This window comes from Phoca vitulina, unplaced genomic scaffold (assembly GCF_004348235.1).
Source record: "Phoca vitulina isolate PV1807 unplaced genomic scaffold, GSC_HSeal_1.0 scaffold34, whole genome shotgun sequence".
Taxonomy (NCBI): Eukaryota; Metazoa; Chordata; class Mammalia; order Carnivora; family Phocidae; genus Phoca; species Phoca vitulina.
Window position 1 is genome coordinate 18,923,058 of NW_022589737.1, and position 11,063 is coordinate 18,934,120.

At 48.3% G+C, this 11,063-nt stretch overlaps 1 pseudogene; it reads left to right on the forward strand.

Annotated features, from left to right (window-relative positions):
- The first annotated feature begins 1,905 nt into the window (after positions 1–1,905).
- On the forward strand, positions 1,906–4,229 carry LOC116645834 (annotated as a pseudogene).
- Positions 4,230–11,063: the final 6,834 nt, after the last annotated feature.

Below are 11,063 nucleotides of genomic sequence, written 5' to 3' on the forward strand. Positions count from 1 at the left end.
CTTTAGCTACCATTTTCTCCAATCCATTCCCTGCCCTCTAGGCACCTGTGCTCAGCGGATTCCTCTGCTTGGCGAGTCACCCTCCCCACTACTCTCCCCTCCCACCCCAACCCCTGCCATGGGCTCCGACACACTCACTGTCTAAAACCCGATAAAGTCTCTCCTCTATGAAGCAGTCCTCACCTCCCCACATGCCTGGAACTCTCCTAAACCAGCCAGCCCCACTGACGGCATTCCTTGTCCTGTATCTTTACATCAAAAGAGCTTCTCATGGTCTGTCTCCCTTACCAGAGTGTGAGCCCCTCAAACGCTCAAAGACAGGGGACGTATCATTCATATTTGCATCTGTAGCTCTCGGGGCAAAGCCAAGCAGTGGTTACTCCTAGATGTTAGTGGAATGGATAAATGGGCTCTAAAGCTCTGCTTCTTTTCTTCTAGAAGGTGAATGGATGAGGAAAATATACTGAGAGTGCTGAACAAGGAGTTGCTGAATCTTTGAAGAAGCATTTTATCACTTTAGACCTTAGATGCTTCTGCAAAATGGGGAAAGGGAAGATTTCGATATTTCCTAGGGACCTCACTTCTCTGACATTCTAGTTGCTTGGTTCTTTAGGAGCAAAGGTGGAAAATGGTGACTTAAAAAATGAGAAGTGGGCAGTACTCAGGGAGGTGGGCTTCAGTGGGACCAGGAACCCTGGAAGTCCAGACTCCCCATAGGCCTCCTGTCCTCCTGGGCCCAAGCAGGAGCTGAGGCAAGGGGCTGGAGAAAGGAGTGTGTGACTGATCTCTGCCAAGAACTTCCCAGGGGAAGGATGTGGGCATACTTGGCCTCAGAGAAGCCTCCAAATAGCCACAGCCAGTCTCAACTCAATCCAAGCAGCTCTCTCTTTAAGTGATTCTGGACTTGGAGGAGACCCAGAAGGGATTGCCATCTCTCCAGGGGCCCGAGAACTTCTCAAAAGAGAGGCCATGACTGCTTCCTAATTTGGGGGTCCTCATCCTCCTGCACAGTGTTGGGTGCTATACTCCTCAATAAATGCTGAATGAATGAATGAATGAATGGTCGTGACCACTCTGCACCTTAGTCTTGAGGGAGCACCTGCACAAAGTCTGGTACTATGCATATGTATTCTATATTTTCTTTTTTTTCATATCCAGTCCCTCCCTCCTCCCACTCCACATGTCCAGCAAGTCTATTTAAAAAAGGATTAGTGAACCTCACCCACCCTCTCTTCATCCAAACACCCAATCAATCAAGATAGAAGTCTCCCAAATTGGGCCTGGGGTTAGGGAGTGGCATTTTCTAACCAGTTAGCTCTGGTTTCAGATTTGGTGGGAACCAGAAGGAGGGTCCAGAGCTAGCTTTATAAAAGCAAGAGGCAAGAAGTTCTCTGTCTTAATAGCTGCTGTAGTTCTCACTGGTCCTTGGATCAAGCTTGCCTCTTTTTCTTTAAGGTGAGGCTTTAAGGGGACTGGCTGCAAACTACGGAGCATCAGGGTCTCTTGCACTAGAAGTGAGCCAGAGGGAGGGGGGATTGGAAGGGTAGAGATTGGCTGAGACTTGGTATTCTGGGGAAGGCCCACCTAGGAGGAAGGATGAGCAATCCTAGGATTGCTTGGAAATATCCACCAGGTCTTAAGACAGCGAGCATACTCACATTGAAATCTTCCCTTTCCCCATTTTTGCAGAATACCCACCAGTCTCAGTGTGTGAGCCTAAGTGGGTCAGTGTTACTTGTCAGCTTATGCCTGCCATGTCCTGGACTCTGGGCTAGGCACTGAGGTGGAAAGGGGTGCTCTACCCAAGCAGTGTTGGAGGGAAATAAAGGAAGGAGGCAGGCTTGGAATGCTTTGGCCTCACCCACTCCCACTGTCTGTCCAGCAGTGACTTGTGAAGCTTCAGCCATGGGCAAAGAGAAGACCCATATCAATATTGTCATCGGCCATGTGGACTCCAGCAAGTCTACCACCACCAGGCACCTCATCTACAAGTGTGGGGGTATCAATAAGAGAACAATTGAAGTTCGAGAAGGAGGCAACTGAGGTAAGGCACCCACTGCGGCTAGGAGTGGCAGGGGTTGGGGTCCATCCCGTTTCGGGGTGGGTCTAGTTGCAGAGTGCAGAAAGCAGGGTGCACGCTGCAGGTCAAAGTCCCCTGAAGTTGGCTATAATTTGTCTACTTGCCATCCGTGCACTCTACCCCTCAGCCCCTCCCCAGGTGGGCAAGGGCTCCTTCAAATATGCCTGGGTGCTGGACAAGCTGAAGCCGGAGAGAGAGCATGGCATCACCATCGACATCTCCCTGTGGAAGTTTGAGACTGGCAAATACTGTACCATCGATGTCCCAGGCCACAGGGACTTCATCAAGAACATGATCACTGGCACATCCCAGGTAAATCAGTCTGCCCCCAGGGGCCTCCTTGGGCTCCAGGAAGGACTAGAAGCTCATTTGTGGGACTAGAGGAGAGTTTCACTGGGAGGCAGGACCGGTGGGGCGGGGCGGTGGGGCCTCCGTGAGTCCCCGTGGGCGGTCTTTGTAAGTTTCCGGGGCGGGCTCCTCAGCTTTACCATGGGATCTGGGTCTGCCCCAAGCGCTGGCCGGCTGGAGGGCCTCGGCCCAGCCGCTCGTCCCACCCGCAGGCCGACTGCGCCGTGCTCCTGGTGGCGGGCAGCGTGGGCGAGTTCGAAGTCGGCATCTCCAAGAACGGGCAGACCCGCGAGCACACGCTGCTGGCCCACACGCTGGGCGTGAAGCCGCTCATCGTGGCGGTCAACAAGATGGACTCCACCGAGCCCGCCCACAGCGCTGCGCGCTTCCAGGAGATCACCAAGGAAGTGAGCGCCTACATCAAGATCGGCTACAACCCGGCCTACGTGGCCTTCGTGCCCATCTTGGGCTGACATGGCAACAACATGCGGGAGCCCAGCAGCAACGAGTGCGGGCCGGGTGGGCGGGTGCCCTGGGTCCTGGAGGGGGCACGCCATGAGCCGTGCCCCAGACTCACCTGTGCTCTGCATCCCCGCAGATGCCCTGGTTCATGGGCTGGAAGGTGGAGTGCAAGGAGGAAAACGCCACCGGGGTGACTCTGCTGGAAGGTCTGGATGCCATCCTCCGCCAGCTCGCCCAATCAACAAGCCCCTGAGGCTCCCTGTGCAGGATGTGTACAAGATTGGAGGTGACAGGGCTGGGGGGGGGGGGGGGGGGGAGGGGAGACTGTTCACTCCGGAATGAGGAAAAGTTAAGAAGGAGCTCTGGTGTGTGACGGCCAGGGTTCGAATCCTGACTTGGAATCCACAGCTTCTGAGCTAGGATTCGAAGTACAAAAGCACCCAGCATTTCCAACTTATGCAATAGGTCGTTTATTAGATAGCTCCCGATCCATTCGGTGCTTCATACCGGTTCTGTAGGTGGCCCTTTGTCCTTAAATGCAGAACCAAGGGACCTCCCTAGAAGTCAGTTCTGGGGGGAGGGGGGAACAACTCTGACTTCTCTCCAACAGGCATTGGCACTGTGCCTGTGGGCGGTGTGGTGACAGGCTTCCTGAAGCCTGGGATGGTGGTCACCTTTGCCCCCATGACCCTTACCACAGAGGTCAAGTCTGTGGAGATGCATCACGAGGCCCTGCCCGGTGACAACGTGTGCTTCAATGTGAAGAACATGTCCATAAAGGACATTCGCTGTGGATTCGTGATGGGAGACAGCAAGAACGACCCCCCACCCCCCATGGAGGCTGCCAGCTTTCTAGCACAGGTGATTGTCTTAAATCACCCCGGGCAGATCCACGCTGGCTATAGCCCCGTGCTGGACTGCCATACAGCTCACATCGCCTGCAAGTTCACTGAGCTGAGGGAAAAGATGGACCAGCGCTCAGGCAAGAAGCTAGAGGACAACCCCAAGGCCCTGAAGTCCGGTGACACAGCCATTGTGCAGATGGTCCCCGGCAAGGCCATGTGTGTAGAGACCTTCTCAGAGTACCCACCTCTAAGTGAGCCAGGGGTAGCTACTGAGTCACAGGAAGAAAGCATTAGCTCCTTTGGGCGAGGCACGGGCTAAGGAGCATTTCCTTCTGTACCACTTGCCAGAAACCTCCTTTCTCCCTCTTCTAGGCGGCTTTGCTGTGCGGGACATGAGACAAACAGTGGCCGTGGGAGTTATTAAGGCGGTGGATAAGAAGTCACCTAGGGCCGGCAAGGTCATCAAGTCAGCGGTAAAGGCCAGCAAGAAGTAAGCATGCAGTTTCTACCGCAATCTTCCACTAGAAAAATAAAATTTTATGTATTTACTGAATAAGATTAATAAACTAATGTGGCTGTCCTGGTTACTTATTTCTTCCAAAGAGGTGAACAGGGAACCTCTAGGTATGCTAATGAACTATAATTTAAGGCCCATTGGCTTCAAAGCATTTATGCCCTGGGCTGTGAAGATGATTCAGGGTCTCCTACCTCATTCTCAGCCACGGCTGTATCCCATCCTTTCTCATTTCCCTTAAACTTTAGTCACTTCCAGCCTGTCCTTCCTCTGGGGAAGCTGAACTGTTCTGGGACATGAAAAGTACACCTACAATGGCGTAGGACAGGATCTCAGTAGTGCCAGTGGGTTCGTCCCCCAACATGACTGTGTGGCTCATGCTGCTAGGTGCTCTATTACCCAGACCCTGATAGGACAGTACAGGTCAAGATCACTCAGCCAAGAGTGGGGTGGGAACTCCAAGCAGCTCACTCGGAAGCTTGGGCTCAAACTATTGCCCAGCATGGTAGTCTAGGTCTGATTAATAATATGCCTGGAGGGTGAGGAGTGAACAGATAGAACTGTGGCCTTTGTTCCCTAACTTTTACGTGGAACAGGAAAACACCTCGTGGACCCTAAGCTAAATTATATGCTCATTCAACATACACTGGGAGTCAGGTCCCCAAGGTCTGCTGGTGATGTGTTCCTTGTCCATTTATGAAATACGAGCACTTAGCACATGTTGGATGCTCTTCTCACCCCATGGACTCAACCTTGTTAGAGATACAGGCAAACATCAAGTGATAAATGCATAAAGTGAGCCAAGAGAATGGTAGAGGTGGGAAGGAGACCATGAAAGACACAATGCAGTAGAGGCTATTCCAACAATCCAAGCAAGGTGGTGACTTGGACCAGGGGGGTAGTTAAGTGGTGAGAAGTTCTGAATATTTTGTAGAAGTTCCAAAAATCTTCACAAACATGGCATTTCTAAAGACTGTATGAGAGGTATGTAGAAGTCAAAGCTGATATCTGGGTTTGGGGCCTGAGGAGTTGGAATGGTAGAGCTTCTGTGAGAGGTGGGGGTGGATTGCCAACTAAGATGCTATTGTGGAGAGAAGGGAGAGGCTCAAGTAATCAGAGGAGTCCTTAAAACATGGAAGCAGAATCCCTTGCCCATAAGCGTCTACTGGGAGGAGCTAGGACAAATATATGGACCTTGCCTGCTGGAGGGAAGTAATCAACTACGTGACTGCAATCGATTCTCTATTGGTAAAACCATTAGTCTTACACTTAAAATGTGTCAAGGCTTGAGAGTACTGTGGAGTCCTATTTTAATTCCAGTATAGTTAATATACTGTGCTATATTTTAGGTGTACAATGTGATTCAACACTTGTATACATTACTCAGTGGTCATCACAGTAAATTACTATTAATCCCCTTCAGCTATTTCCCCCATTCCTCACCCCCTTCCCCTCTGGTAACCATCAGTTTGTTCTCTATAGTTTAGAATCTGTTTCTTGGTTTGTCTCTTGGTTTGTTTTGTTTCTTAAATTCCATATATGAGTGAAATCATATGATGTTTACCTTCTCTGATGGACTTACTTCACTTAGCATTAAACTCTAGATCCATCCATGTTGTTGCATGTGGCAAGATTTCATTATTTTTTATGGCTAAATAATATTCCATTGTGTATAAGTGTGTATGTATATATGCCACATCTTTATCCATTCATCAATTGATGGACACTTGGGCTGCTTCCATAGTTTGGCTCTTATAAATAATGCTGCAATAAACATAGGGGTGCAGGTATCTTCTCTGGGTAAATATCCAGTACTGGAATTACTGGATTATATGGTAGTTCTATTTTTTAATTTTTTTGAGAAATGTCCATACTGTTTTTCCACAGGGGCTGCACCAGTTTGCATTCCCACCAACAGTGCACAAGTGTTCCTACTTCCATCCTGACCCACAATTGTTTCTTGAGTTTTTTATTTTAGCCATTCTGTCAGATGTGAGGTGATCTCATTGTGGCTTTGATTTGCATTTCCCTGGTGAGTGATGTTGAGCATCTTTTCATGTGTCTGTTGGCCATCTGGTTGTCTTTGAATAAATGTCTGTTCATGTCTTCTGCCCATTTTTTAATTGCATTATTTGTTTTTTGGTGTTGAGTTATATAAGTTCTTTACATATTTTGGATATTAACTCTTTATCAGATATGTCATTTGCAAATATCTTCTCCCATTCTGTAGGTTGTCTTTTAGTTTTGTTGATTGTTTCCTTTGCTGTGCAGAAGCTTATTTTGAGTCTCAATAGCTTATTTTTACATTTGTTTCCCTTGCCTCAGGAGACATATCTAGAAAGAAGTTGCTACCGTCAATGTCAGAGAAGTTACTGCGATGCTCTCTTCTATGGTTTTAGGTCTCACATTCAGGTCTTTAACCCATTTTGAGTTTATTTTTGTGTACGGTGTAAGAAAGTGGTTCAGTTTTATTCTTCTGCATGTTGCTGTCCAGTTTTTCCAACACCATTTGTTGAGGAGACTATCTTTTTCCTCTTGCATATTCTTGCTTCCTTTGTGGAAGATTAATTGACCACAGAAGCATGGGTTTATTTCTGGGCTTTCTATTCTGCTCTGTTCTATGTGTCTTTTTGTGTCAGTACCATACTGTTTTTTTTGTAGTGTATCTTGAAATCTGGGATTGTGATACCTCCAGTGTTCTTTTTCAAGATTGCTTTGGCTGTTCAAGGTCTTTTGTTCCATGCAAATTTTAGGATTCTTTGTTCTTCTTTGTTCTAGTTCTGTGAAAGATGCTGTTGGTACTTTGATAGGGATTGCATTAAATCTGTAGATGGCTTTGGGTAGTATGGACATTTTAACAGCATTTGCTCTTCTAATCCATGAGTATGGAATATCTTTCCATTTGTTTGTGTCATCCAATTTCTTTCATTAATGTTTTATAGTTCTTGGAGTACAGGTGTTTCACCTCCTTGGTTAAGTTTATTCCGAAGTATTTTATTATTTTTGTTGTAGTTATAAATGGAATTGTTGATTTATTTTTCTGCTGCTTCATTATTAGTGTATAGAGATGCAATGGATTTCTATGTACTGATTTTGTATCCTGTGACCTTACTGAATTCATTGATCAGTTCCAGTAGTTTGGTGGAGTCTTGAGGGTTTTCTATATATCGTGTCATCTGCAAACAGTGAAAGTTTTACTTCTTCCCGTGCAGTCCTTTCTGAAGCCAGGTTGGGAGCTAAAGTCTCTTTCCTGAGACTTTGATGTCCAAGATTTAGACTAGGAGTGCAGTGGCCTCTTCTCCCTGATCAATAACATCACCTGTCCATGCCTGTCGAGTTGGCTTCCTCTCAAGTGTGAATATCCAGGGAAACCCCAGACCCTGCACAAACCTAGAAATAATAGCAGGATGGCATATCAGAGCTGTCACCACATCGGGCCTCAAGAAACTCACTTGTCTGCAAGGCTGGGGGAGCTGTCAAGTTCTAGCTGTTGTCAGCACGGGACCTGGACCAAGCTCTGGAGCACCTCAAGCCTGTCAGTGTCATCAAAGGCCACCCTGCCTGGCTTGGGGAGGCAGGCATCTTCTGAAGCTGTGGTGGGGAGAGAACGCAGATCTGCCTGCCTGTCATTCCCCATCCCCTCCTGCGACCTTGCAAAATGACTAGTCGCTATTGTCCTCAGAACTCTTTCTTAAGAATTCTATAAATCGCAACCACCACTTTGCTTAAAGTGATCAGGGGACTGAGGTTGTAACTTTGCAGTGTCTGGGTCCCTGATATGTACTCAATAAATATTTGTTGAAGAGTGAATGAATGAGCGTCAACATGTTTGTCGAAGTCAGTGAATGACTGTGAGTGCCAATTTACTCTTCATTCTCAAGAATAATCATGGTTCTGAAGGTAGTTTCTTAAGAATGCCTTGAAAAATTCAATTTGAAAAATTCAATTTGGAAAGAAAACTAAAAATATCATAATTAACCCTCCCAAGTGTTGTGTTCTCTACTCAGTAATTCCTCACCGGGGTGGGAGGAAATGTGGCTGGTAGGAGAGGGAATGTCATCTCATTAGAAACTCCGAGAACATTTCTGTGCCGCACTGCCAAGAGCTGCCAGAATTAGCTGAGGTTTTGCACTGAAGCCTGGCTGTAGCAGTTCAGATCAGTATGTAAGAGCTCTGGCATTTGACCTGAGAAATATTCCTGCTGGTCTCGGGCCCCCTCCTTTAGTCCTTAACACAATGTTGCAAAGGGATCTGAGGCACAACGAGGAGGTTCTTTGTTGGCAGGTGCGGCAGGCGTCCCCTTGTTAGCTCTCCCCGTGCCCACCCCTGAGACAGGTGGGCACAGTGAGGCAAGCCTCAGGCGGAATTCTTCCCCACATACTTCCGTTGGCAGGCCTAGAGCAGGCATGACCCCTGTGCGGTTTGGAGTCTCAGCACTCTGTCCTTGCAATCTCTGACAAGCAGCTTGCACGCGGGAAGATGATAGCATCTGGTGGTGGGCAAGGCTTCTAGTGGGGGACAGGATCCCCTGAAAATGACTCCACGTACGATGGATTCCTGAGGCCCTGGCTGCCACTTCAAAGCGTAGAGACTTCTGGGCTCCCCTATTCAACCAGGAAGGTGCTTAGGTAATAGCTCATATACGTTACAGGCGTCAGCTCGACTTATTTCACAGAGAAATCTTTACTAAAATCCCTTACGACAAACTCTCTGGTGCTAACTGGAGATAAATAGGGTTGAGGCCGGCCCTAGGCTCCTGGTGACAGCCATCCCACCCCCCCTCCACCCCTGTGGGGGCTTCTGAGTACTCTTCCAGACATTAAATAACCACCTCTAGAGGGCGTTGTCCCAATTAAGGGACTTCAGCTATCAAACAACCCCTTCCATTGTGTAGACTAAAACTATCCTACAGATCACAGACCACAGCAGAACACGCCGTGAAGTCCTTGGGCCCGCTCTCTCTTGGGAGGTGATGCTGCCTGATTCAGCGTCCCCACCCACTTCCGGGGAAATCCTGACTCACTTTGCTGGCAGCAGCTTTCCCTCTAGGGGTAGATCTGTGCCGGGGAAGTTTACTCGCTGTCCCTAGATCACCCTCTCAGGTGGACGCCGGCTGCACCTCACACCTGTCTCTGTTCCCGGCAGCCCCCGCCGCAGAGCTGACACAAGGTCTCAGTCACACGAGGCACCCTGGCTCCCAGATTTCAGTCTGTTTCTCCGTCAGACTCTGCCCGTCTGGGAGTCTGAAAGCCCATCTCCCCAGGCCCATTCGGGGAGGCTCTGCCGCTCCTGTCCTACTCCCTAGGAGGTCTGTGGGTGCTTGAGGGGGGCTGCTTCTGGGCTGACACAGGGAGCTCACTGGGCCTGGCCACTCAGCAGCCTGGGCTGTAGCTGGTCGCTCTGGATCCTGCAGAATCCCTGCTTACCTCACCTACTAAGGCCGGGAGGACAGGGAGTCACCTGTTTATTTATTCCTCTTGTCTTTTACCAGATGTTCAATGATGACAGACGTGGTTGAGCTGGATGAAACAGTTAGTCCTGCTCACCCAGATCTCAGGGTCTAGCAAGGAAGATAAGTAAATAGAACACTATAATATCATGTGAGAAATCTGTGATATGGCTAACTCAGGAGGCTATGGAAGAATGCAAGGGGGCAACAACAGAGCTTGAGGGGTCAAAAACACTTCTTGGAAATACAAAGCTCTAGAGAAAAGCATGTGCAAAGGCCCAGATGGGAGCAGGAGACAGGAGGACAGTATGGCAGGCATGCAGATGGGGAATGCCAAGACGGCAGGCCTTGATGTGATGAGGGCAGCGGGAGCCGTAATGGGCCTGTGTGAATGCCTTTCCTCTAAATGAGAAATGTAGGCTTTGAGCTGACTCAGAAACTTAAGTTGGGCCCTAATGCAAACCCGTCAGTGGCTAGACATGAGCTGATACTGCCATTTGCTGCTAGGTGGTCAGGGTACTCCGCCACTTTCATTAGAGCTCAGAGGGCCTAGCAGTGAGGGCATCACGTCACTGACATGGAAATAAATGATCAAGACTCCACCAGACTGAGATGGTCCCTTCCCTAGGTAGAAGCTAAATTGAAATTCTAAAATGACTCTATTGTCATTTGTCTGAACACAGAATCGATTTCTTCTGGTTCTATTAAACCAAGGGCCAGATTCCAGAAACAGAAATCCAAGCTGTCATTGCCCATTCATTTAAACAATTGGTATTTTGGCCTTGTAAGGAGAGGCACCAGCTCATGTTTACAGAGCTGTTTGCATTTGATGATGACAACACAATGCAACTGAGAGAAGTCACCCCCTGGAAAAATCTGCTTGCCTTCTGTTCTGAAAAGAAAGATCTTACCCCATCAGACAGAACAAGCATGTCCAGCATTCAGAGAAAGCGGTAGACTCAGACCCTGCAAGAAAAATCCGCCTTCCTCCTTTTTACCTATAGGCCAACTGGGGTTTGGAAATATTTTCAGAGGAAAAACTTCATACCTTACTCACATTCCCATTTCCCATAATTAGCCAAGTCCTAATTATTCCCTGTATTGTCTCTGCCACATTAGCTTTGTGAGAAAATGGTATGTAAGACAATGGTGCATAACTCAAACACAGGGCCAATCTAAACGAGAAACTGGCAGAGGGCTCCCGGGACGATTGCATTATTCATGAAAAGACATGAGAACAATTGGAGGATAGCATTAGATTTTAAATCACAGCAGCAATTACAAGGCAATTATCCCAAATGGTGTAATTGCTGCAGCCACAGGGTGGGTGGGAGAACCTACACAGCGTCTGTGCCACTTTCCTTT